The 24,948-nt window shown below is 45.2% G+C and overlaps 1 pseudogene; it reads left to right on the forward strand.

Annotated features, from left to right (window-relative positions):
- Positions 1-383: 383 nt before the first annotated feature.
- LOC100732599 (ataxin-3-like) lies at positions 384-1,347 on the forward strand (annotated as a pseudogene).
- The last annotated feature ends 23,601 nt before the right edge of the window (positions 1,348-24,948 follow it).

Genomic DNA, 24,948 nt, shown 5'->3' on the forward strand with positions numbered 1-24,948 from the left:
TCCTTTCCCATCTATTGTGCAATTAGATGTGACTACATGACTAAATTTGAGTCAATAAGATATGACCTAAAGTATGGTCTCAAACTTCCTGTAAGTTTTCTTCAAGAAAAGAAGCACTCTGATGGTGTAGGATTGCAGTTGTGAGTGCTGGAACTCCTGCAACCATCTTGTAAACCCAAAGCACCCCAACAATGATGGAGCAGAGAGCTGAAAGTCTCATTCATGCAGATTACAGGGCAGACCTGCCAAACCGGCTCAGGACGGGTGACCTACTACGTGAGAGAATTAGTCTCTTTATCTAAACCAGTGCTTTTACAGGGAATGGATAATCTGAACCAGAGTTAGTCCAGGCCCAGCTTTAAAACTGCAACTTTGAAGTAAACATGAAGTCCATCTTCCACAAGAAACAAGAAGGATCGGTTTGTGCTCAATGCAGCATGAATAATTCTACTGCAGGGAGAATAGTTAGCCCTGTGGAGTAATCCTCACCTGCCCCCCAGCTGGCTGAAGAAGGAAGGAGCAGGCTCCTGCTGGTGAAGTCCATCACACATTTTACAGCAGCCTTCCAGAAATACGGATGGCAGTGGATGTTTCCCCATTGCAGTTCAAGCAATGCCTTACAAGTTTAGGGTTTGGAACTAACTCTGTTCAACAGTCCAGAGGATCAGGGGCTCAGGATTGATCCTCTCAATGAAAAACATTTACATGCGATTATAAAGAAAATGTTTACAGTTAGAAAGTTAGGAAAGCAGTGGTTTAGCTTGAATTCTCTCTGGATGGGTCCAGGATTTATATCAGATACATATCTTGCACTTTTCTTGGCTCGGTTACATCATGGAAGGTTACTCTCTTTGTCTGCCAGGTTGTGAAGCTGACCAGTTAGTCCAGACCATCGGGATCTAACAGACGCATCGACCAAAACTCACTGGAGAAGGATAAGCACATCTGAAAGAGCAGAGAGTCCTTAAAACAGAGCTGGAACAAGCCTTAGAAGGAAGCGATGGGTCGGGAGTGTCAGATGAAGGGGGATTTGCAGCGGGCGCAGGCGCTAAGTGGTCAGGAAACTGACCCGGAAGCTGAAGACGCAGACGTTCGCAGGGCGATTCAGCTCAGTATGCAAATAGTTCCAGAAATGTATCTCAGGATGTCCTGCAGACGTCAGGTACACATCTCACGTTTGAGGAGCTGTGGAGAAGAGAACACAGCCACATGGAAGGCCAACCACAAGTCCAGGAGCCCTTGGAAGTGATCTAGGTGACCCTATGAGCAAAGAGACAGCTTCAGGGAGCCGTGACCATGTTTTTAGAAACCGTTACGAATAATTTGAAAACAGAAGGGAAGAAGTAATATTTTTTAAAGTCATTTACATATTCATACTTTCCAACATTGTCCTCTGTGATTGCAGCAGGGGGTGCATTCTGGTAATGTATCAAAGAGAACATTGTTCATCAGAGAAAATGTTCAGGAGGCTTGCAAACAAAATGAGAAAGTAAAAATACATATCAGGAGTTACAGGACTAAATAACGAAAACTAGCCAAAGAGGCATTCAGCAATTAAAGAAATTTAAATAGTCAAAAAAAAAAAAAAACTGTAACTTTTATTGACTTACATAATACTTATCTAATTCTGCTTTGAAAATTACCCCAAAATTTATCAGATGAAAATGACCCACATATCTTGTAGTTTTTGGAAGATGAGGAATCCAGGTGCTATTTAACCGGCTCCTGTGTTTCAGGGCTCCCCACAAGACAGAAGTGAAGGTGACCCAGCAGGACATGGTGATGCACACCTGTAACCCCAGCATTCTGGGAGGCTAAAATGTGAGGTTCACAAGTCCAAGCCTAGCCTGGGAAACCTAGCAATTCAGCAAGACCTTATTTCAAGATATAAATAAATAACTAAAGGGCTGGTAAAATGTACCTCAGTGCAAACAAAGAGCCTGGATTCTAATTCCCAGTATGAGAAAAAGAGAGAGAGAGACGGACGGACGGACGGACGGACAGACAGACAGAGACAGGGAGAAAAGGAAAGCAAAGCAAAATTATGTTGAGGTGACAGCTAGAGCTACCACCAGCTGCTGGTCCACCTGGGGCTGGATGGTTGTGCTTCCAAACTCATTCAGTGATGTACACAGGACTCAGGTCCTTGCAGGCTGCCGGGCTGCAGATCACAGAACTTTGCTGGCTATTGCCCACAAGCCACTGTTGGTTTGATGTGACACAGATCCCTTAACATGGCAGCTGGCTTCATCAAGGCACACAAGTCAAGAAATCAAGAGAGAGAACAAAACAATGAGAGCAAGAAAGAGATTCCTAGGAAGGTAGAAACCACAGTCCCTTGTAATCAGTCCTAGAAGTCACATCCCAGGACTGTGTCACGTTCTGTTCCTGAGTGGCAGGTCACTAGCCGAGATGCAGGAGGAGGAGGTAACACATGGGGTGAGTAGTGGGAGGCAGAGAACATCAGAATCTGAGAAGCATGCTAGGTCTCCCTTCAGTCCAAAAGCCCTCTTCACGCTCCCGCCCAGGAGGCCTGGCAGGACCTCAGGCAAACCGAACTTCCTGTTCCGTGAGCGGCAACCCAGGCACATTTATTTTTCCACTCAAGAGGTTTCAGAGCAGCTCTACTTACCGTATTCCAACTTTGCTTGGGCTTTTAAAGAACGAAATGACAGACACACACACACACAAGGAAACTTTATCTGAAGCTGAAGACTTTAAGGATGCTATTGGTTTCCAAAAGAAACCCTACCTCTGGTTAAAAAAAAAAAAAAAGCTAAAATTTTTATTCTGCTTGTCCAGGATCCTTGACTCAGAGCCCAACAAAGAGGTATTCCTGTCCACACTCACTAAAGCCACGCTGTCTTTCTGCAAAAAAGATCTTGGCCCTAGGCTGAAGCTCAGTTCCTACAGAGGGACTTAAAAGGAAACAACAGTTCTTGGTCCAGAGCAATAAAGACACAAATGAATCATAACAGTCTGGATTCTGCACCAGCATAAGCAGTTCCATGAATCGTCTCTATAAAAACCCTGCCCTTCCATCCCTAGCTGTGTTCCGAGAGCCAAAACCTTCCATTCAAGAGTTTTATAACTCAGCCCTGTGCTCAGAAATGTCACTGCACATAAGAGCGCCTTTGATCTCCAGCCATCCCCAAGCCCACAGTCTGCAGTGAAGCATGGTTTGATAACTATCTAAAGAGAAAAGCACTTGGGTTTCCTCTCATCTATTTCTATTCTACTTTTAATAAGCTGCTTAGCTTCAGGCATCTTTCCCTGCCCTCCAGCTTCCCTCTGAACCAGAAGTAAAACAGGCCTTGCTTCTGTGCTTTGAGAGGTTTTAAAATCACAATAATGGTAGCAAATCCTTATGAAAGGCTTATTGTGTGCCAGGCACTGTCCTGGGCAGCACATGCAGGATGAGGGAATGGAGGCACAGACAAATAAATTCAGACTGACTAACTCTGACACAAGTCACAGACTTGGCCCAGAGTGACCCCAGGATTTCAAACCAAGCAGTTCACCCCCAAAATACATCTTCCTCCCTACCCAGCATGCAAGTGAGTCATACCCCCCACAGTGCAGGGAAAATACAAGTCAGAAATGTCTCTCTTTAGCAAAGGAGAAACTCTGGAACAAACTCCTTAGACCTCACAACACATTCTTGTCTTCCAGACACTCTGTTAGAAATCTGCTCAGTAGAAACCCACATGTGCATCTTTTTACTAAACCAAAACTTGCCATATTTTAATGAAGCCATTTGAACGAAAGTTCCCTAGTCGGACTAAAGTAAGCTCTAAAGTCTACCAGAAGAAGCAGATGTTTTCTGGCCAAGTTTTTTTCTGGAACATACAGTATAAAGACAGGAGGGAAGCTGGGGGGAAGCTGGGTGTGCCCAGTGGTAGAGCCCTTCACGGACAGGCACTCATCCTGGGTTCCATCACCGGCATCACAAAAAAAAAAAAAAAAAAAAAACGAATAAACAATATAGCAACAAAAGACACAAAAAGTCCCTTGCTGCCCAAATGGTTTCTAGAAAGAGACTTTCTTGATTTGTCTGTATTGGAAACCTACAGCTTTTAAAGCCTGTTTTTATTAAGAGCAGAAACTCACAAAATATGGCAAGTTAGAAGATAATGACTGTTCATAAATTAGACCTATTATTTCAAATATCTGTCTGGAAAACTTATTCAAAATAAACCCCATAATAGTTCTTACATCCAAGTCGCTGTTAGAGTGAAAGCTACTTTCCTTCCACAGAGGGAGGCATAGATCTAAAGCCCAGGTGAACCATGAGTCCTCCCAGTGAGAAACCAACACGTCGTCCTCCTAGCCAATGAGATGGCGTCACACATGGTCACTTGGCCCTAGCTGGACCAATAAAAACCCTGCACTACTGCTAGAGTTTGTTGGGGTTTTTTTTTTTTTTTTTTTTTTTTTTGAGAGTTCTTAAAGACTGAAGTTAAACAAGCAGATACAATACAAACTCGTGTTTTCTCCAGGTACTGGGCTGAGGAGTGTCCACCTGAAAAGAAGCCAACACAAGAGAAACAGATAGGAACAGTGTCCAATGTTTTGTTAGGCCCTAATAGGGTGAGTGGATCCAGTTACACCCGAATCTCTCCCAGTGCAGTGCAGTGAAGTGTGCCCGTAAGTCTCCTGGGTGTTTAAATCTGTGAACTAGGTTTCTGCTACTCATTAGCTAAGGAGTCTTGATTATTTCAGAGAAGGAGGTCAGTTTCCAGACTCTGCTCAGCTACTGACCACAGGAGCTTTTGTAAAATAACACTGGGAGAACTGGATATTTCAAAGCCACACCCCTAAGCTGGGTGTGTCTGCTGAAGCAATCTGACAGCTAGTACACAGCTGCAGCCAGCCCACAGCCAGAGGTCACATAGAGACATTCACAGATGGTCTGGAGGAATAGTAACACACGTACACACACCAGATTAGGCCAAAATGCCATATATATTTATTTCAGAAAAAATAACCTTGAGCAAAGTATGGTTATGAGTCAGTGACTGATATATTTCCCCTCGAGTAATATCGGAATGAAGACAGAGAACATCACAACAGCCCAGCGGTTGGTAACGAACTAACCACATCTGCCTTGATGTTTCCCATGACTCAACATCCAGAGAACAGGCTCTTGCATGTCAGAAAAAAAAAAATCTTTCTAGGGGACTGACTAATGGGGAGGCTCCTGCTCACTACTGGAATCAAAATCATCTCAGGTTAGGTCTTCTACCTGGATTCAGTGTCCAGATCCTCTGCCAGCACCCTGTCCAGATCCTCACCTGCTGGATAACTTTAAATCCACTTGCATTTCAAATATTTTATTACAGTGTAACAAATACATAGACCAGAATGTATAAAATATGTAGGTACTTGTTAAAAATAATAATTATTAAACAATAGTGCACCACCAGAAAGGTTAAGAAACACATGAAGAGCCATTTAAAAGTCCACTGTGTGGCCCTCTGGTCATTACATCCCACCCTGTAGAATTAATTCCTACCCTGACTTTAATGTTGGACAATCCCTTGAATTTAAAAACCAATAAATTTAATACAAATGTGCATATTCCTAGACATATAAGGAAGAGTTAATACCACCCATTTTGTAAGATGGACTTGAACTCACCATGTAGCCCAGATTGACCTCAAATTTGAAGCAATCCTCCTGCCTCAGCCTCTGGAAAGCTGGGATTACATGTATGTGCCACCATATTCAGCATGACAGCTTCCTATTCAAATGGAAACAGTCAGAACCACAGCAATAACAAAATCACAACTGTGCTTTCCTTTGATTTTTACTTAATTTCAAAATACATTATTACTAGTGAGGAAAGACAGTCATTTTATGGAGCCTCCAAGCTCCTGGCTCCCTGAGCTTGACTATCTGGATTGCATTACAGATATAATATATGCTTAGAAACATCTAATGAATGGAGCATGTCACAAAGTCATGTGTAAATTGCATTTGGGGAACTTGAAATATATTTCCCCATAGGAAAATTGTATTGTGCTTTTTAAGGCATGACTAATGAAGAAATAAGTGGATAATAAAGTTCCCAGACCAGCTCAAAAGAGCCCAGTTGTCCTTAACCCATAATGTGCTAAAGTCTAAAGCTATTACTATTTCAGATACATTTGTTTCTGAGCACTAAATAATGTTGATAGGAAGATGTGTGCGTGTGTGTATGTGTGTGTGAATGTGAGTGTGTGTGTGAGTGTGAGTGTGTGTGTGTGTGTGTGTGCTGATGGTAGTGGTGGTAGTGATTATGCGATCTGAACCCAGGACCTTTGCACTGAGCTGCATGCCCAGGCCTCTGTTAATTTTTTATTTTGAGACAGTCCTGCTAGTTACCCAGGCTGGACTTCAATTTGAGACCCTCCTGCCGTGGCCTCCCAGAATGCAGAGATTACAGGTGTGCACCCAGTTTTCCGAATAGGAACACTGCTGATGTCTAAACAACACGAAGCAGGGCACAGCCTCAAGTGAAGAGGTTTTGGATGAGGTACTTTTTCCGCGCATGAGCTCCTTCTGCTTTCAGGACAGCCCTTTTCTGGAAAGCTTTAGAGACACTAACTCGCACCGTGGTGAATGATGTTTAGTATTAACATTATGCACAAAGACTCGTAAGGAATAAAAGGCAGAGCCAGAATTCCACCCAGGTTCATCTCAGCTTGTGTTCTTTCTACGAAGCCTCATTAGCTTTCTAGACTTATGATGCAAATGTTCTGAACTGAGGGTCACTAGTCCCGACCGACCCGTGGACTGCACGGGTCCAAGCAGTGAGATGGAGGAAGAGCTCGACCCTGTCTGAGGGTGGGAACACCTGCGGGGTTGTTAACCAAGATTGCTGGCTCCGCCCCTCGTGTTGTTAATCCAGCTGCTCTGGGTGGTGCTCGAAAATCTGCAGCTCTGACACACTCCCAGCTGATGCTGCTACTGCTGCGTTAGGGACCACGCTTTGAGACTCCCTGGTGAGTCACCAAAACAACCTATCCCTACCGCTAGGACTCCTGTGGCAGGTAACAAGGGAAGACATTCGCTTAACCCCTGGAGATCTGTAATTATGCTTAGGTCCTTCAGCACCACAAGCAGACAACAGAGGCAAAGGTCCGAGGCAGGGCTGCCCCACGTACACAGACTTTTTTCTTCAAAGTGAAAAGGATTGAAATGACATGGAAAATCAGCAGGGAGTGCTTAGTTTTGCAGATGGAAACAACAATTTCCCAGAGCAGAAGCATGATAACTCCATAACAATTAGGCCTCCCCCATCTTTCTCTAGTGCCTAGAGGGAAGCTTAATCAGCCAACACAGTCACTGAATTCTTGTATTGTTCCTAGAAAAGAGTAGAGAAAACCAGGGAGTCTGGCTCTGGAACTCTGACAAGTCACAGTGCTGTCTCACTGATGCGTTTCTTGAGAAAGAAAGCTCGCTCCAAAGGGAAATCCTCAAATAAATAAGACTACTCCAATGTTGCTCATTTGAAGTACTTTTTTATTTTTAAAAATATCCATCAGAAATCTGTACTATCCTATGATTTGTGTGTGTGTGTGTGTGTGTGTGTGTGTGTGTGGTAGCAAAGTTTTATTAAAGGTAGGAAAAGAAACAGGCTCTGCAGAGCGAGTTTGGGCCAAGTGAAAGCAGGAAAAAAACACCCTGTAGCGTGAGGTGGACCCCCTGCAAGAAAGAACACAGTGGCGGATCCCACGATTGTTAAAGAACATAGAACACAGTTTAGATCTGTGTTAGGCTGAGAGAGTAGGCAGGGGTAGAGTACTTCCCTGGTATCCACAAGGCCCCGAGCTTATTTGCTAACACTGCAAAGAAAGAAAGAAAGAAAGAAAGAAAGAAAGAAAGAAAGAAAGAAAGAAAGAAAGAAAGAAAGAAAGAAAGAGAGAGAAGAAATTCTCACCTCAGTGATCCTAGACCAATGATGGTGAACCTTTTAGAGACCAAGTACTCAAGACGCACTTAACATATCGCAAAGTGCCAACACACCAATTAAACCTGAATACTGAGGTTTTAATTTAGAGAAAACCATTACCCAGTGCTCGCTCAGCTGCTGGGGTGGTGGTGCATGTGACAAAGGGGGCTGTGAGGTGTGCTGCCCCACATGTGCCGTAGGTTCTCACGCGTTGGTCCAGGCCCACGCTGCTTTTAGAACACTAAGTAATGACCACTCAGTATTGAAGGGGTAGTTGCTGTTTGTTCCTACATTAAAAGGGTTTGAGTCTTGATTTAATATGTGGGCTTTTTCTATCCTTTATCAATTGTTTCTGCCTTCTGCCTTCATCAATCCAACATTTTTTTTCCTATTTTGTAGTCCTTGGGATTGAACCGAGGGCGCTGCACTGAGCTCCATCCCTGTACCCTGCTTCTACTTTTTATTCTAAGACAAGGTCTAGCCAAGTCATTCAGGCTGGACTCCAATTTATGATCTTTGCCTCAGGTGTGAACCACCACACCCAACCTTGGTCCAACCTCTAAATTTCCATCTCTTATTTGGTATGTCCTCTCTGCTATAGATTAGAAATTCCACACTTTGGAAGAACCAAGATTAAGAGAAAACAACTTTGTGGGGGGAGGGGGTCTGAGCCCTGTGCCTACAGATCAAGCTCAGCATCGGGCTGGTGACTTTTAAGCATCCCAGGTGACCCTGGTGCACTGGCACAGGAGCCAGACTTGGAGAACTCATTAGGTTTTCCCTAAGGAGTCATCTCAACCAATACAGTCTCTTCTTCCAACTTCATCCCTCGCTGGGACCACGTCCACAGCTTCCAAGCATTTGAGTGCTTGGTGGAATTCTCCCAACTCTTTCTTTCCTCCTTCGGGGCCTATCTTCACCTTCTGAAATTATGCAAGTAATTAGCATAAGCCCATATGCCCTGAAGGATCATATTTCCTGCCCCAAACTATGGGTCACTTACCTAGTTAATGAATAAGTAAAGGTAAATACACAGAAATGACTGAGCATCCCTATCAGGCAGGAACTATTCAGATACTTTCATCTTTTTTTATTTCCTATAATCTTCATATTATGAACTGACACACGGAAAACAAAAGGAACAGCTCCTGCAAGCTCGTATTTTCTAGTTGTTATATCCAAAATTCAGGGAACTGCTTTCCATTTCTTGGCAGCTTCCATTCCATTGAGAGCAAACAATACTGAGGTGCAGAGAGAGAGGGCAATTGACATTTCAAAAGGACAAACCCATTAGCAAGCACAGGGTGCTCCCAACCCACATCTGCCCTCAGATGAGGCTGCCTTCCTTCCTGCTGCACAGACACCCCAGCATCACCTCCCACCCAGTCTTCCTTCTGCCAAAACTAATCAGTTAGAAACACCTTAGAGGAGGAAACCACCACCTTGGCTTCTCTTACTGGGAAACTTAGAATGGGTTGACACATTGTGTCAACTTGACAAATCTAGAAGTTTTACTAAGTAACTCAGCAGCTGCACCTCCTAGGGTGTCAGGACCTGACCTTACCTCTAGGATTTTGTTCACTGTATCAATTTGAGAAGTTTAGAAGTTCCACTAAGTGATTTAGCAGGGGGCTGGGTTCTTACTTTGTAAACATACTTGGCCTGTGCAAGAGAAGGCTCCAGAGATAGTATGGGTGTGAAGGACCCCTACCCCAGGGCCTGTACACTGCATACAATAAAAGGGAAAAGAAAAAGAACTCATTGCTGGCTCTTTGGAGGAGCTCCAATCTTCCCCTTCAGCTTGGATGTCTTCTGCTGGCTCCTAGTGCAGAAGGCTTGGCTTCCCCTGGGACTCCTTAGCCTTCCAATGTAGATTCTTCTGCATTGCTTGGCAGACCCATTGGCCTCCTGATACAAACTTGCACGGGACACTGCAGTGAGCTCAGGACATTGGGTTAGACCCTTCAGCCTCCAGTATGCAGGTACCTTCTGCACTTCCCCATCCTACTCTGTGGCTGACCATCATAAGCCAAACTTCATAATTTCTTACACATTTGTATATCTGTGTTATGTCTGTTTCTCTAGTAAAACCCGATGGATACACTCCATTTGGTAGTATCCCACTTGGAACACTCCACTAAGATAGGGGGAAGTCAGAGGGAATTACAAAGGCAGACATAATGCTGGGAAAAGTAGGCTTTCGGGTCCAGTACCATGTTGATTTTACTACGGTTGCTTCAAGTCAGGGATTGTGATGCCTCCTGCCTTGCCTTTGTTGCTTAGAACTGTCTTTGCTATTCTAAGTCTCTTCTCGCTCCAGATGAATTTTAGGAGTGATTTCTCTAGATCTATGAGGTATGTCGATGGTATTTTTATTGGGATTGCATTGAATCTGTATAAGAGTTTTGGGAGAATGGCCATTTTCACAATGTTTATTCTTCCTATCCATGAGCAAGGGATGTCTTTCCATTTTCTGAGATCATCTTCAATTTCATTTTTCAGTATATTATAATTTTCCCTCTATAGGTCTTTCACTTCTTTCATAAGAGTAATTCCTAAATATTTCTTTTTTCTTTTTTTTTTTGGTTGCTAGTGTGAAGCATGTGGCTTCTCTTATTTCTCTCTCTGATTTTGTTGTTAGTGTATAGGAATGCTATTGATTTTTGAGTATTGATTTTGTATCCAGCTACATTACTGAATTTATTTATTATATCTAAACTAAAAGTCTTTCAATGGAGTTTAGGGGGTCTTCTATGTAGAGTATCATGTCATCTGCAAACAATGATAATTTAACTTCTTTTCCTATCTTTACCCCTTTTATTTCTCTCTCTTGTCTAATTGCTCTGGCTAGTATTTCCAGTACTATATTAAATAGGAGTGGTGATAAAGAACATCCTTGTCTTGTGCCTGATTTAATTCTGTAACTGGAACAACTACTTCTAAGATGACAATATGTAATCTATTAACCAGTGATTTCTTAGTTTTTTAAGTGCTATATTACTTGTACCTTATACAATTTTGTTTTGTTTTTTCCTTTAAATTAAAAAAAAAAAGAAAGAAAGAAAAGTAGGCTTTCAACAGAACTGACAAATTCCACCTTACCCTAGTCCACTGGTTCTCAACCAGGACCCAACTTGACATTTGGGGATATTTTGAGTTGTCACAGTTTGGGGGTGCCACTGACATACAGATAGAGTCCAGGGCTGTTTTAGATATCCTACAATGCACAGGTGACTTGACCTTCCCCACAACAAAGAACATGCAGCCCCGCCTAATGTGAGCCTAATTAGGGGAGCAGCAGGCCTCTAATCCCAGCTATTCAGGAGGCTAACACAGGAGGATCACAAGTTCAAGGACAGCTTGGGTAATTTAGCAAGACCCTGACCAAAAAAAAAGGCCAGGGATATCTCTCAGTGGTAGAGTGCTCGCCTAGCATGTGTGAGCCCTGGGTTCCATCCCCAGTACTAGAGGTGGGAGGTGGGGGGGGACAATGGAGAAGAATAATGTGGTGCCCAGAATGTGAGTAGTCCTGCAGTGGAAAACTCTGTTCCAAGCTCACACGCAGAGAGGGAGGGTCACAGTTCCAGCAGACGTGTGCTGCCTCTCTGGCACAGGGGCAGAATGAAGCCGAGGGAACGACCCCCACTGGCACGGGGTCTGTGTCCAGCTGCCCATACAGACTCCAGAGGTCACCCTGGCACAGCTGGCTGCAGTGCCCTGTTGTCTCCTGCAGCCCAGAAGACCTGAAGAACCACAAATAACTGCCGCCGAATCCTGTTCCAGCACAGCCTCTGGATTTGTTCTCCAGATTTCTCTCCAATCAAGAATGACAAAGGAAAAGCACTTTCACAAGGCAAGTGAGATGCGGGGCAAAGACCAGAGTAGACCAGGTCTGCGCCACCCCCTCCACAGCTAGACTGGTTCTCGCTGGGTGCTGGCAAATGCTCTCACGATCCTTATGTTCCTAGTACTGAACGACCTCACTCCGTGGGCCAGGAGCACCGGAATGGGCACGGCCTGTCATCTAATTGTAGAACCTCAGCCCTCTTCAGACCTCTTGATCAAAAAAAAATATCTGCATTTTAACAGGATCCTCCAAGGGATTTGTATGCATTGCTCTAGGGTTTCCAAAAGGCAAAATAAAACTGTAGAGGGGAACAGCTGCAAAACAGATGCAAAGCCAGTCACGTGGCTAACATATGACTTCTCCGGGGGGATTTATGGCCCTCCGTGGACGGTAGCTTGCAATATAGAAAACAGGACTGCAAGGGATAGGTGGGAAAAAAGAAAAGTAAGTGCCATGTTATAACCTTTTAACTGCCCTAAAGGGGTCCGTGCTGGATGGAGGAAATGTAGCTCTAGCACTTGAAAACTACCCAAATACAGCTCTGGTGTTTGTAGATTCTCTTTTCAATAAGGAACAAAGACTCTGTTCTGATCTTCTGTATTCTGAAATGCAGAGACATTTTGATCACTCTTTTCAACACAGCATTTCATAATGCCCAGATTTTATAATTAGAAGCAAAGTCAATATTATGTTTATAAATAACCTGGAAAACAGGTTTGAGGAGAATGGGTCGGGTTCAACTTCAGATCCTTCTCCGGTTACTCAACTTGGCTTGGTTTCTCTCCTTCAACAAACACTGGGTTTAGCCTGGCAAAGATTTTCAAGGAAGGCGGCTGTGAGGCTGGCTGCCTGAGTGCGTTCAAGCGCGGCTGGCTCCCCTGAAAACTGAGACCTGAGACGGAAAGGCGGGCGGAGAGGAGTTTAGGGTGCTCTAGATGTCCTTCGGTGCACTCCTGTAATCCCAGCACTGCAGGAGGCTGAGGCAGGAGAACCGCAAGTTCGATCCCAGCCTTGGTAATTTAGCGATTTAACAAGATCCTATGTCAAAATTTTAAAATGAACTGAGAATTGGCTCAGAGGAAGGCCCTGGGTTCAATCCCAAGTAGCACAAGGGGGGGAGGGGAGAAGAGCTCACTGGGGGGTCCCACCCGGCCCTGAATTCTGGACTCGCGCTGTACCGGGCACAGCTCCAGCCTAACTGGCGACTCTGCCTGCCGAGGGGTTTTAGAGGAGGTCGCCACAGTCCTGCCAGCCCAGGCCCAGCTGAGGATGAGCAGGTCCCGGGTCGCAAGGCTTGGAGAGCATTCTCAGAGCGGCCGCTAGGGGTCGCCCTCGGTCCCCGCGCCCGGGAAAGACCCACGTGAGCAGGTTTGCAGCTGGCTTTGCTCAGCCCCGAGCTGGGTCCCTGCGCTGCCTGGGGCTCTGCTACAGCCCACAGGACATCGGACCCCGGCCCGGAAGCTGGAGCGCCCCAGGGCCCCGAACACCTCAGGAGGGCTGGGTGTGCTGCCTGGCCTTCGTGCCCCTCGTGGCCTCTCCCCACGCAGGCAGAGGTTGGGGCTCCCAGACATGGGTGACCCCCACCCCCACCCTACCCCCCCCCCCCGACCTGGGATTCGCCAGCACACAGCTCTCATCCATCTGGAGAAAGCAAATGGGCCTAAATCCGCCCTAGTGTCCTGTGCTCAGTCATGCAATGTCCCTCCCAGCGGGCCACCTGCCATGCCCAACAGGCAGGGCTGAAAGAGACAGAGACAGACAGAGACAGACAGACAGACAGACAGACAGACAGACAGACAGACAGAGAAAGAGAGATAGAGCCGAGTTGGGAGAAACCTACGGAAGGTAAAATAGGGCCAAGGGTTCCAGGGGCTCCCCGCCTATGAGGAGTGTTTTGTAAGGTCACTGGACATTTTTAGTACGGGGTGAAGTCCCAGAGTCACACAAAGCAAGCCAGAGAAAGGTACTCCGGAGGGCCTCAGCCCTGCCCAGGCCGAGGGACCCTGCCTTGTGCTAGGGAAGGGAAACAGGCAACCTTCACTGACTCCAGCCATCGTACTTGGTAACTGCAATGTGCAGTTCTTGGGAGAGCTAACAGCGCTGGGGGAACAGATGTAAGCAACCCCATTTCCCTGGCCAGTAACAGAGTGACAGAGCCTTTATGCCGCTGGATTGATCTACAAATAAAAAACGTAGTTTCATTGTTCAAAAATCAGAAAGAAAATATACAATAAAAAGCCCCCTGCTCCACTTGTCCCCAAATCTTGCTCCTTCCGTCTCCCCTGCCGTGTGCACAGGCAGCCACGCCGTTTCTCGCTGGCTGCACCCTTGCAGCACTTCTTCAGGCCGAGGGTAGCTAACGGAGCGCGTGTTCTGTTTCCTCTGTACTAAGCACTGTTCTGGGCCTCGGTATTTTCAGTTTCCATACAGCTGCATATCTGCTTCCTCATTCTTTCCTGAGCGCGGGATATGCAGTTTAACTAAGCAGCCCACTCTGAGTGGACCTCGAGTGGTTCCCCACCTTTTACAGCGCTAAAGAATGCTGTGAGGAGTCCCCCGACCTCCATCCTTGCATGCAAGCCCGAGCCTGGAGCCTGCATGGACCAGCGCTAGTTTATGTCCCCGGGCCCCAGAGCTGACTTAGAACTGATTAGCTGCCAGCTCTGCTAGATAAATGCTCCTATCTCTGCCCCACCCCCCACTTCCTGGCTCCCTACTTCATCTTTTCTAGTTATGAAGCCTGTTCCTATTTGAAACAGCGGCAGACGTTGTGGACAGAGAGTTCCTGCCGCTTTATCTCTTTCTGTGGTTGCTTCATTTCATTTTTTAAATGCCAAATGTGACTCCAGCTGAACTGTGCTGGAGACACAATCTGCAGATGCGGTTCTGCGTAAACATGGCTTTTCTGCCCCCAGTTTGGCACAGAGCACCTCATCTGTGCTCTGGGGAAGTTCAGACCCTCTGCAGACTTGCATCCTAGGTTAGAAATGGGAAAAGACCAGCGGCAGCGAGGAAGCCAGCACCTACCTCCATTGCTAGCTGTTGACCTGAAAAGGACATTAAATAAATACAGGCCACACGGGGCAAGCCCAAAGGAGTCCACCCTCTAGAAAAGATAAAGCCATTGCCCAAGCTTTCCTTCTTATCTGTGGACATCTGTCATCTCCTTTCATACTTAGATTCCCAGATTCACCTTTCAAGATAATTTCTTTTTACTCTCCACACAGGATTAGGGCTGGGCACGATGGTACATGTCTGATGGTACATCCCAGCATTCAGGGAGGCAGAAGCCCAAAAATCTTAAATTCAAGCCTAGCCAAAGCAACTTTTCAAATGAGTAACACCCTGTCTTAAAAGAAAAAGTGAAAGTGGCTAGGGATGCAGCTCAGTGCAAAGTCCCTAGCACTAAAAAGTCAACAACAAAAAACAAAAACCAAGATTCAGTCTGGGTATGGTGATACACGGAACCCTAGTTGATACTTAGGTGATACTTGTAACCCTAGTTACTTGGGAGGGTGAGGCAGAAGGATTGCAAGTTTCAGGCAGAGCTCAGGCAATTTACTGAAACCTTGTCTCAAAATAAAATTAAAAGTACTGAGAATGTAGATTAGCACAAGAGCACTTGCCTAGCCTGAGTGAGGCCTTGGGTTCAATCCCAGTACCTCCAAACAAAAACAAATGAACAAATCAGGATTTGCCAGACTACTCAGACAGTAACAGCTACAAAAAGTGCAGGTAGTTCATTGTCAGTGGTATGATTCTGACTGCTCTCTGCACGGTTGACTGAAAGATTAGTTACTTCTGTTTTGGAGGCAACTTCAGAGTGCTTGTTCCTTTTTTTCTTTTATTTTGGTACCAGGGATCAAACTCACGACCTCACTCTTGCCAGGCAAGCATTTATGCCTCTGAGCTAAATCCCCAACCCCTTGTTCCTTTATTTTTGAAACAGAGTCTCGCCTTGTAGTTCAGGTTGGCCTCGAACTTGTGGCAATCCTCCAGCCTCGGCCTCCCAAGCACTGGGATTACAGGAATGTACCACCATGCCCCATGTGACTTGTTCTTAAGTGCTTACCGCACACCAGTCACCATGCAGATGAATGACATAAGGCCCAGGCCCTCCTTCTAAAAGCCAGATACTTCCAGTACAGCCAAAGGGATGGATTCCAAGTGCTCTGAGCTATGATATAGATAGGGAAGTGTGCCCAGGTAATCCTGAGCACGGAGAAGGGGTGCTGAGCCCAGAGTGGCGAAAGAGGAGATGTGTTTCTGGAAGGCGTCCCCAGGAGGGCGAAGCAGGAGCCCAGAAGGGAAATGCACATGCTCAGCCATTCCTCTGGCCTGACTGTTCCGGACTGGCCTTCCGGAACAAGCTCACCGGATCCGCACCAGCTGTCTTGGCAGACTTGCAGGCAGCCTTCCTCTCCACCCGGCCTTCCCTTCCTTTATCTCTGCCCCAAGAGCCTAGTCTGCTGATCACAAGGAAGGTCTGTGCTTGCCTTTCTCAAGCCACAGTTCTTGTATCTTTCCTTCCTACCAGCTGCTGCCTGGGAAAAGTCACGGCAGTGATCTTCTGGAAACCCTCACCACAGCCCTTCACCCCGAGAACACAGACACCTAGGAAATGTCCTCATCAGAGCAGTGGCTGCCGTTTTCACTTTAAGAATCGGTTGATCGGCTACGTAAGGTTGAGAAATAGCTGTACCTGCTGGCTGTGTACTGCAGGCCTGCGGTCCTAACACGTGGGAGATAAACACAGGAAGACCACAGGTTCAGGGCTGACTGGGCTGCAGAGCAAGACCCTGGCTCTGGAACTGAGCGACGGAGGCAGACGAGGCCGGAAGCCCAGTGCCCAACGAGGCAGAGATAGGAAGATCTCAATTTAACGACTTGGTAAGAACCTGCATCAAAATGAAAAATAAAGAGGACAGGGGATGTGGCCCAATGCAAAGGCCGTGGGTTCAATCCCCAGAACCACAAAAAAGAAAAAAAGTTGGTGTATCAGAGATGCTCTTGAAAAAGTGGTTTTATAGATGTTCTTTCAATTCTAATAGTGCCAGTAACAACAGTTCGCATTTATTTAAACTTACCATGTCCCAGATACGGCTCTAAGCACCAAAAGTTTTATCTCTTTTAATCCCCAGACTTTGTTCTCAAAGCCTGGTCAAAATTCAACTGTTCTTGGTTTCAGATCCCAGCTCTGCCACCTGCTCTTTGTAGAAAGTCTCTGATCCTTTTTTTCTAAGACAAGCTTTCACTGTGCAGTTCAGGTTGGCCTGGAATTCACTTTGTAGCCCAGCGTGGCCTTGGACACAGCCGTCCTCCTCCCCTGCCCTCCTGAGTGCTGGGTTACAGGCATGCACCGCCACACCCAGCAATCCTCAGCTTTCTTAACTGTAAAGTGAATGCAGTAATTTCTTCCCAGAAACTAGGGAAACAATATAGGTTAAAGCATCTGGCATAATAGGCTCGCAATAGATGAGTTACGGACCCCTACACGCCTGTATGTTGTATTAAAAATGATTCTGTTCTCAACGTTAAAATGGAAGACCTAATACACATTTCAAGAAAAACAGAAAGGAACTACATCATATTTTCTCTAAATAACTGAAGAGAAATCTGTGGACTGTGTTTCCTTTTCGATGGTGTGATCAAAAGTGTGGCGGATGTTAAACTTTTTAAAAAAACTTTTTACAGTGAAAGACGCACATCTTTAATCCTTCTCTAAATACTAACCCTCACATTGAACACACTTTTCCCATTGCTCTTGTCAACTTCTGAAGCAGCTCTGAAAGTCTCCTTTTATGTCTTTAGCTGCTGTCTCAATGTCCTACATCAATTTTTGCAGGGGCAGGGAGAGGTGTAACAATGGTACATACACCTCACATTGTCATCCCCAAATCATTCACCCAGAGCACGAGGCATCTCCATTCAACTGTCTGAACAATACCAGCGCAAAGCTTTCTCTTCAGCAAACTCAGAGAAATCAGTAGAACAACTATCTTAACTATTTTTATACGCATATACATATATTTTTTCTTTCAGCTCATCACACTAATGAAACAACATGATGTTTACACATGTGTGTCTTTTTTATTTCACTAATGGGTGTGTTCTCAAGGTGTACTCGTTTACCTATAAAAATGTCCAGTTTATCCTTCTTTATGGCTGAGTAGTACTCCATTGTATAAAAATACCACATCTTTTTTTTTATCCAGCCCTCAGTCAATGCTGAATCATTTTTAAATGTTTACTTGTTGTGGTAATTGTAATTTTGGGGAAGAGTCAGAAATCTCAGTGCCAGACCTAGTGAATGAGGACACCCTGCAACGTTATTATGACAGGCTGTGGTAGACTGTAGATATTCACTACATATTTTGATTGGCCTTTGTATCTGAGCTGAAGACAGTGCTGAGGAGCAAGCCCAGGAGCTGCTCACACATGCTGAGTACTTGCTTTGCCACTGAATTCCTGAGCCTCCTGAGGTCTACACCTGTTGAAGAAGGCTGCGAACATAAGGAAATACAGGAACACAGCCTAAGTACAGTTCACGGCATATTTCTATTCTGCACGCTGCACATTCCTCCCTACTTCACCCCCACTTGCATGAAATCATCAGAAAGGAAAGAGATGGCTGGGCTCGGAGCGGCTGGCCAATTTTAGCTCTAGGTGTCAGGGTCATGTGGAAGTGGCAGGTTTTTCAAATGCTGACGTGCTGACACTTAAGCACATGGCCGGATCCTGTTATAGCTCAGAGCAAGCATATAAAGAACTTGGCCCTAAGGTGAGATTTCAAAAAATGAAACGATGCCCAGCATGAGGTAAGTGGAAACCTTGGGGATGCAGCGCCCAGCCTGGTACTCCGAGGCTGGGTCACCTTGGGCTGTCACCCTCTAGCCCACCTCCTCGCTCACCTGTGAAATGGAGAGTCACATCCCCTCTGAAGCACTGCTGCAGTGCTGTCCGCTGCCCCTGCTCTGTGCTCAAAGCTTACTGCCTTTGACTCCGGGACGCCCAGCGTGGCCTTTTATAGCACTGACCATGCAGTCTGTGGTCGGAAATGTACCTCCTTCCACTTTGGTGTCCTTGGGGATTTGTCTAAGCACCGTTTCTGGGCTCTTTGGCGGGAGTCTATGCTTGTGGAAGGAACAGTTCTCCTGCTGAGCTCCCAGGGCAACACGGTTGGCCACCTGGTCTGTCACATGGGCCACTCCCTGCAGGCAGCATCCTCCATTTCTAAGAACCACAGGCTCCAGTCTTTCCAGAAAATGCCTCGCCTCCCCTGGTACTGTCCCTGCCCAGCCCTGGAACTCCGGGTCTCTATCCTGCCCTGGGCCCTCTGCTGTCTCTCGAATCTTCAGAGCTGTTTCCCTCTCCTTCCTCTTTTCTTCCATGTTTTGTGGCTCAAGGGACTGAACCCAAGGCTGTCGGGGTGGTAGGCAAGTGCCCTGTCCCTGAGCCCCATCACCAGTCCATGTCTAGCTGGTTTCTTTCCTGCCTCGCTTTTCTCAGAGTAACACAAGGAAAAGGTGTCTGAAAAACACCACACGCCGTTTAACTGGAGGCATTAAGATCAAGAAACACGGAGCTCTGTGCAGCGTGCGGTGCCACATGCCAGCCAACACACCGGGAGGCTGAGGCAGGAGGATCAAAAGTTTGAGCCCATCCTAGGCAATTTAACAACTTGGTGAGACCCCGTCTCAAAAAAAAAGAAAAGAAAAGTCTAGGGCTGCAGCTCAATGTGCCGGCCCTAGGTTCCATCCCTAAGACCACCAAATAAAAGGAAGAAAAATACAGAGGGATTTGTATTTTCTAATAATGATATGTAAACATAAAGCAGTCATGATACCACTAATGTTAGAGACGTCACTAAAATCATATCCTGATAAAAATTTGAACACAATAAGCATATCAATGCTATTTTATGACACTTAAGCCTCTCAAATGATCCAACTAAATCAATGCTTAAGAAACCACACCCAGTTCACTACCTTCCAAACACGCCCATTCCTGGGGGCTGGACGCAGGGCCTGTGCAACCCCAGCCCTATTTGTTTATGTGAATTCTGAGATGGGGCTGGGCATGGTGGCACATGCCTATAACCCCAACAGTCTGGGAAGCTAAGGCAAGAAGCTGGCAGTTGTAAGCTCACCCTGGGTAATTTAGCAAACTCACAAGCCCTTGTCTCATAAAGTAAAAATAAAAAAGACTGGGGGTAAAACTAAAGGGTTTTATCCCTGCTACCACAGAGACAGAGACAGAGAGACAGAGACAGAGACATAGTATCTCCAAGACTTGAATTGGAAGTTTTCCTGCCTCAGCCTCCAGAGAGCTGGGATTACAAGTGTGTGCCACCATGCCTGGCTGTCACGCCCACTTTTTGCCATGCACACTAAAAACCAGAAAGAGTATACTTTGTGCTTGGTCTTAGTTCTCAACCACTTTCTTCAGCCACGTCCTGAATCTTTATTTCAGCCAGGTCCAAGGCGAGGAGTAAGACCACATTTAAGGGAATAAGAATCCTGAAACAAATAATGTAAGAACAGAAAAAAGCTGTAGGACTCAGGACTCAGCTGTAGGACTGTAGGACTCAGAAGCCAGTACAAGGGATGCCAGGTTCCATTTTCTTTCCACTGACCCTTCTAATAGATCTCAGAAGTAGAAGGTCTTTTATTTGTCCATTTTCAAAGGCAAGAATGGGGGCTGGGATGTAGCCAGTGATAGACCGCTTGCCTGGCATACGTGAGGCGCTGGGTTCAGTTTCTAGCACCACAAAAGAAGGGATTATTCCAAAAGGAATTCCTATACCTGAGGCTAGACTTACTAATAAGCATCCGAATAGATACTTAGTCTACATGAACAAAGTTAAGGTGGGGGCTTCGATTTCATATGTGTTGCCTGGAACCACAGATTAAATACCTACACTGACTGCTTCCTGCTAGGATTTTTGAATTGTAACTTGATTTATTGCCTCTCATCCTCCCCATGTTTTCTTTCTTTCTTTTTTCTTTCCTTTTCTTTTTTTCAGTGCTGGGTTGAATCAGGACCCTGTGCATAGCAGCTACATCCTCTGCTCCCTTCTCCATTACCCATGTCCTGGACCCTCGGGCTGTCCCATGAAGAATGCTTGCACGGGAGCCAGACACCAATCACAAAACACATGCTGGGCTACGCACACACATTCTTCCTTCTTTCCCGTCTGAATTCCTAGCACCCAACCCAGGGAACTATTTCATTCATCGCACACCTAAATACTGCCTGACACTTTTCCGTTGTTAAAGGAAACTGCTATTTATGGACTATTGTGCTCTTTGCCTTGTCTCAAGATCGTGTTATGGTTACGTTCACATTCCCCAAAGAGCCCACCTAGAGAGCTTGGCCCATGGCAAGTACCTGGTGGATATTTGTGGTTAATCAGCTCTTCATCTGATGGATGACTCTTTGGCTTGGCCTCTCATTTTCCAGGGAGAGCTTGGCAGCCTCTAAAGAGACAGCCAACACCTGAAAAAAGAAAAGAAGCAAGTAGCTCATGCTTTAGGATTTCTGGCTCTGAAGTTTGATGGGGCCCAGTGAAAGAATCCCACAATTGTAACTCTTGATGTAGAATCTACCCAGTGTGGGTCTGGAAACTGAAAAGGGCAGGACTTGAGAAATGAGACAAGAAAATAGGAAAGGGATTTAACAAATACTATAACTACAAAGCATTTACTCAGACAAGCCTCCTCTCTTATCCTAGAGACCAGAAAGGAAGTAACTTCCCTCTCTGGAACTACAGGGTGGGGAGGCACCTACACAACCTTGGCCCAAACTCAAAGGCCTAGGTGTACACTGGGAGCGAATGAATGAATGAGAGAGAGAGACACACACACACAGAGAGAGAGAGAGAGAGAGAGAGAGAGAGAGAGAGAGAGAGAGAGAAATTAGCAAGTATTCTCAAAATCAGTCCTTTCCAGTATCTACATTAGTTTGATTTCCTTAAAGAATTATAATCACAATTAGAAACTACACACATTTGTTAAATTCTATGTATAAGACATAGATAAAAATGCTTTGTGTATATTAACTCACTTCACCCACATAATTCTTTGATAAGGATTCTTTTATTGTCTTCATTTTGTGCTATAGTTTGGATCCTGAATGTCCTTCAAAGGCACAACAGTCAAATGATCCCAGACTTAAACCTACAAAACTGTAAACCACAATAACTTTTCCTCCTTTTTAACTGATTTATCTTGTGCAATTGTTATAATAATGCAAAGCTGACTAGCACGTTTTGTAAATAAAATGTAAATCCAAAGAGGTACAGTGACTTCTCCAAGGTTGCATGGATGGTGAATGGTGAACCCAGGAAAGAGGAGAGAGAAAATTAAAGCCAGAAACTTTCGTTGGAATCTTACTCCATTGTTTATTGGATGTACAACCTTTTGCAAGTTATTTTAACTCCCTGAATCACATTTGCATCATTAGAAAACTCAGGTTAGTTGCATCTACATCATTGGGTTACTGTTAAAATTAGATGAGTCTGGAACTTTGAGTTTCCTGTAATTAAAGTATAATTAATTTGGATCAACCAAATAAGCATGCTAGAAAATTTTTCTTTTAATCTTCATTATATATATATGCACACACATTCTTCGATTGGGGATCGAACTCAAAATCTTGTACTTGCCAGGCAAGCACTTGTGCTGCTGAGCTATCTCCTCGGTCAAATCTTCATAAAATCTTTAAAAATCTGACAAGGCGGTAAGAAATTCCAAGCTCAAATGGGAGAAAAACCAGGAATCCAGAGAAATAAACTGAACATCAAAATCATTTTTCTGAAAAAGGCATTTGTCAATCTGGATTATCCAAACGAATTGTGATTTTGACGGATTCTGGGAGCAAAAGGACACAAATCAAAGATGACTGGAGTTTCCACAGGCACTTCCCACGCCCACGTGACCCACAAGTAAACTGGCCTCTCCCACAACACCTCCCTGGGACTGGGGGGAATGAGGTTTGGGGGCTGATGAGAGCAAGGGAAAACAAACAGTGTGTGTGTGGGGGGGGAAACCTACCTTTAAAAGGTTGTAGCTGGGTGTTTTGGCACATTCCTGTGATCCCAGAACACTGGCCGGCTGAGGCAGAAAGATTGTAAGTTCAAGCCCAGCAGAACAATTTAGCAAGACCCTGTTTCTTTTTTTTTTTTTTTTTTTTCTTTTTTGTCTTTTTCCTTTTTATCGGTACCAGGGATCGAACTCACGACTGCCTGCTTGCAAGGCAGGTGCTTATGCCGCTGAGCTAAATCCCCAGCCCCAAGACCCTGTTTCAAAATAAAAAATAAAAATAAAAAATGGGACAGCATAAAGGATCTGGGCTCAAAACCCAGTGCCTCACACACACACACACACACACACACACACACACAAGGGTTAAAATCATGAGCTGATAATTTTGCAGCTTTTCAGCCTATCACAGGTCTGCAATATTGACGTGCTTCAAAAATTCAAACTGTAGATTTAAAATAGAACTGCATGGAAAATAATGGTGAGGAATAGGAAAAGGGATACGGGAAGCAGAGCTGGAGAACAGCAAAGGTAGACAGGATTTGTGGGCCATGCTTCAGCCGCCCTGAAATGCTCCAGCTCTTCAGACTGGCAGCCACGCAGACCTCTGCTTTGCACCAGTTATGGCTGCGATTGCTACAAAGGATCCCTGAGTCAGGTGGCCCAGGTTCAAATCCTGACTCCGCCACTTACTAGTGAAGGGGCTTTGGGTAAATGACTTCATCACTCTGGCTGTTTTCCTCTTCTGTAAAACAGAGATGATACAAGTGCTTCTTGAGGCTGACTATGAGGCTCACTTGAGTTTTAATGTACAGACTACTTAGTAGACCGCCTAGGACTTAGTAGACTGCCATGTCTTGTAGTACACAGGAAGCAATTGTATGGTAGCAGGGTGTTGCTCCAGATGATGACAGTTTTCTGAACTATTCATGTCTTCCTTAATTATTTGTCAATATTTATAATGCAGGTAAAATATTACCGCTACTCTCAGCCTTCTCTGCCTCCCGTTATACATGTATTTATCCTGGACCATCTATCACATTTTGTTGCAATCATGTATTGACATTTTTATCTTCCCCTTGGAACTGTAAGTTAGCTGGTGATGGAAACTCAGTTTTATTTCTTGTTCTACCATGTGCAGAGCTAGACACATAATAGAAGCCTAGTAAATATTTGGTGATATTCATGTGTATTAATGACTACTTTGCTTAACAGAACAATTTTTCTGATAAACTGTTTTTTGCTGTTGTGTTTAGTTTTTTACCCCTAATTCTGTCCTCACTTTAAAGCCCAAACTTCAAATATTGGTTTCTCTCCTGAAATACTTCTCTGGAATGTGCACTTCCTCAATAGCCCCGTATCTTATCTGCCTAATTTCGCTCTGCCTGGGCCATGAGTGTCAGGAAAATGACTAAACCACCATAAAAATGACATTGGCAAACAGATTGGGCTGATGAGTCATGAGATCAGTGACCAAGAAATATTCACAGAATTCTTTTAGCTTACGTGGGAACATGCATTTGAATTGACTTCCTGGTTCTGTTATACTCATGGGAAGAACACTGAACTTGGGTCGGAAGACTGACATTTGGGTCCCAGATTCACTGCTTCTGTGTTGCATGCCCTTGGGAGTGACTCAGTCTTCCTAAACGTCACTTTCCTCATCTGTAAATTGGGTTGAAGAATAAATACCCTGAAAGCTTTGCAGTGAGATGTGCATGCTGAAGCAATGCACCAGTGTCCAAGCACTGTAAAAATGCAAAGGTAGCAACTTCACTTTGTGCTAAAAAGTTCTCACCGGCAGTTTCACCACCAATGGACAGCTGAGGCCCTTATGTTTGCACCCAAACACAGCACTTCACCTGGGAACCAATGGTCTTTGTGACATTGTTTTGAGTTTGGCAGATGACTAAGCTGGTTGCAGAGAAAACAGCCCAGGAGGGACCAGTCCAGGGACTGTGTAGGAGAGCTCATACCTTCCCCATGACTTGACTTGCTCTGACACACCCATCCGCAGTAACCAGTGGAGAGAGGGTGTGGGCTCCCAGTTGGATGCCCAAAAGAGAGAAGCCACTCCAGGATGACAATGACTTGAGATCCAGTTCGGAATCCAAGAGTACAAG

Source organism: Cavia porcellus, unplaced genomic scaffold (genome assembly GCF_034190915.1).
Source record: "Cavia porcellus strain 051 isolate PalLab524CR breed Dunkin Hartley unplaced genomic scaffold, mCavPor4.1 scaffold_6, whole genome shotgun sequence".
Lineage (NCBI taxonomy): Eukaryota > Metazoa > Chordata > Mammalia > Rodentia > Caviidae > Cavia > Cavia porcellus.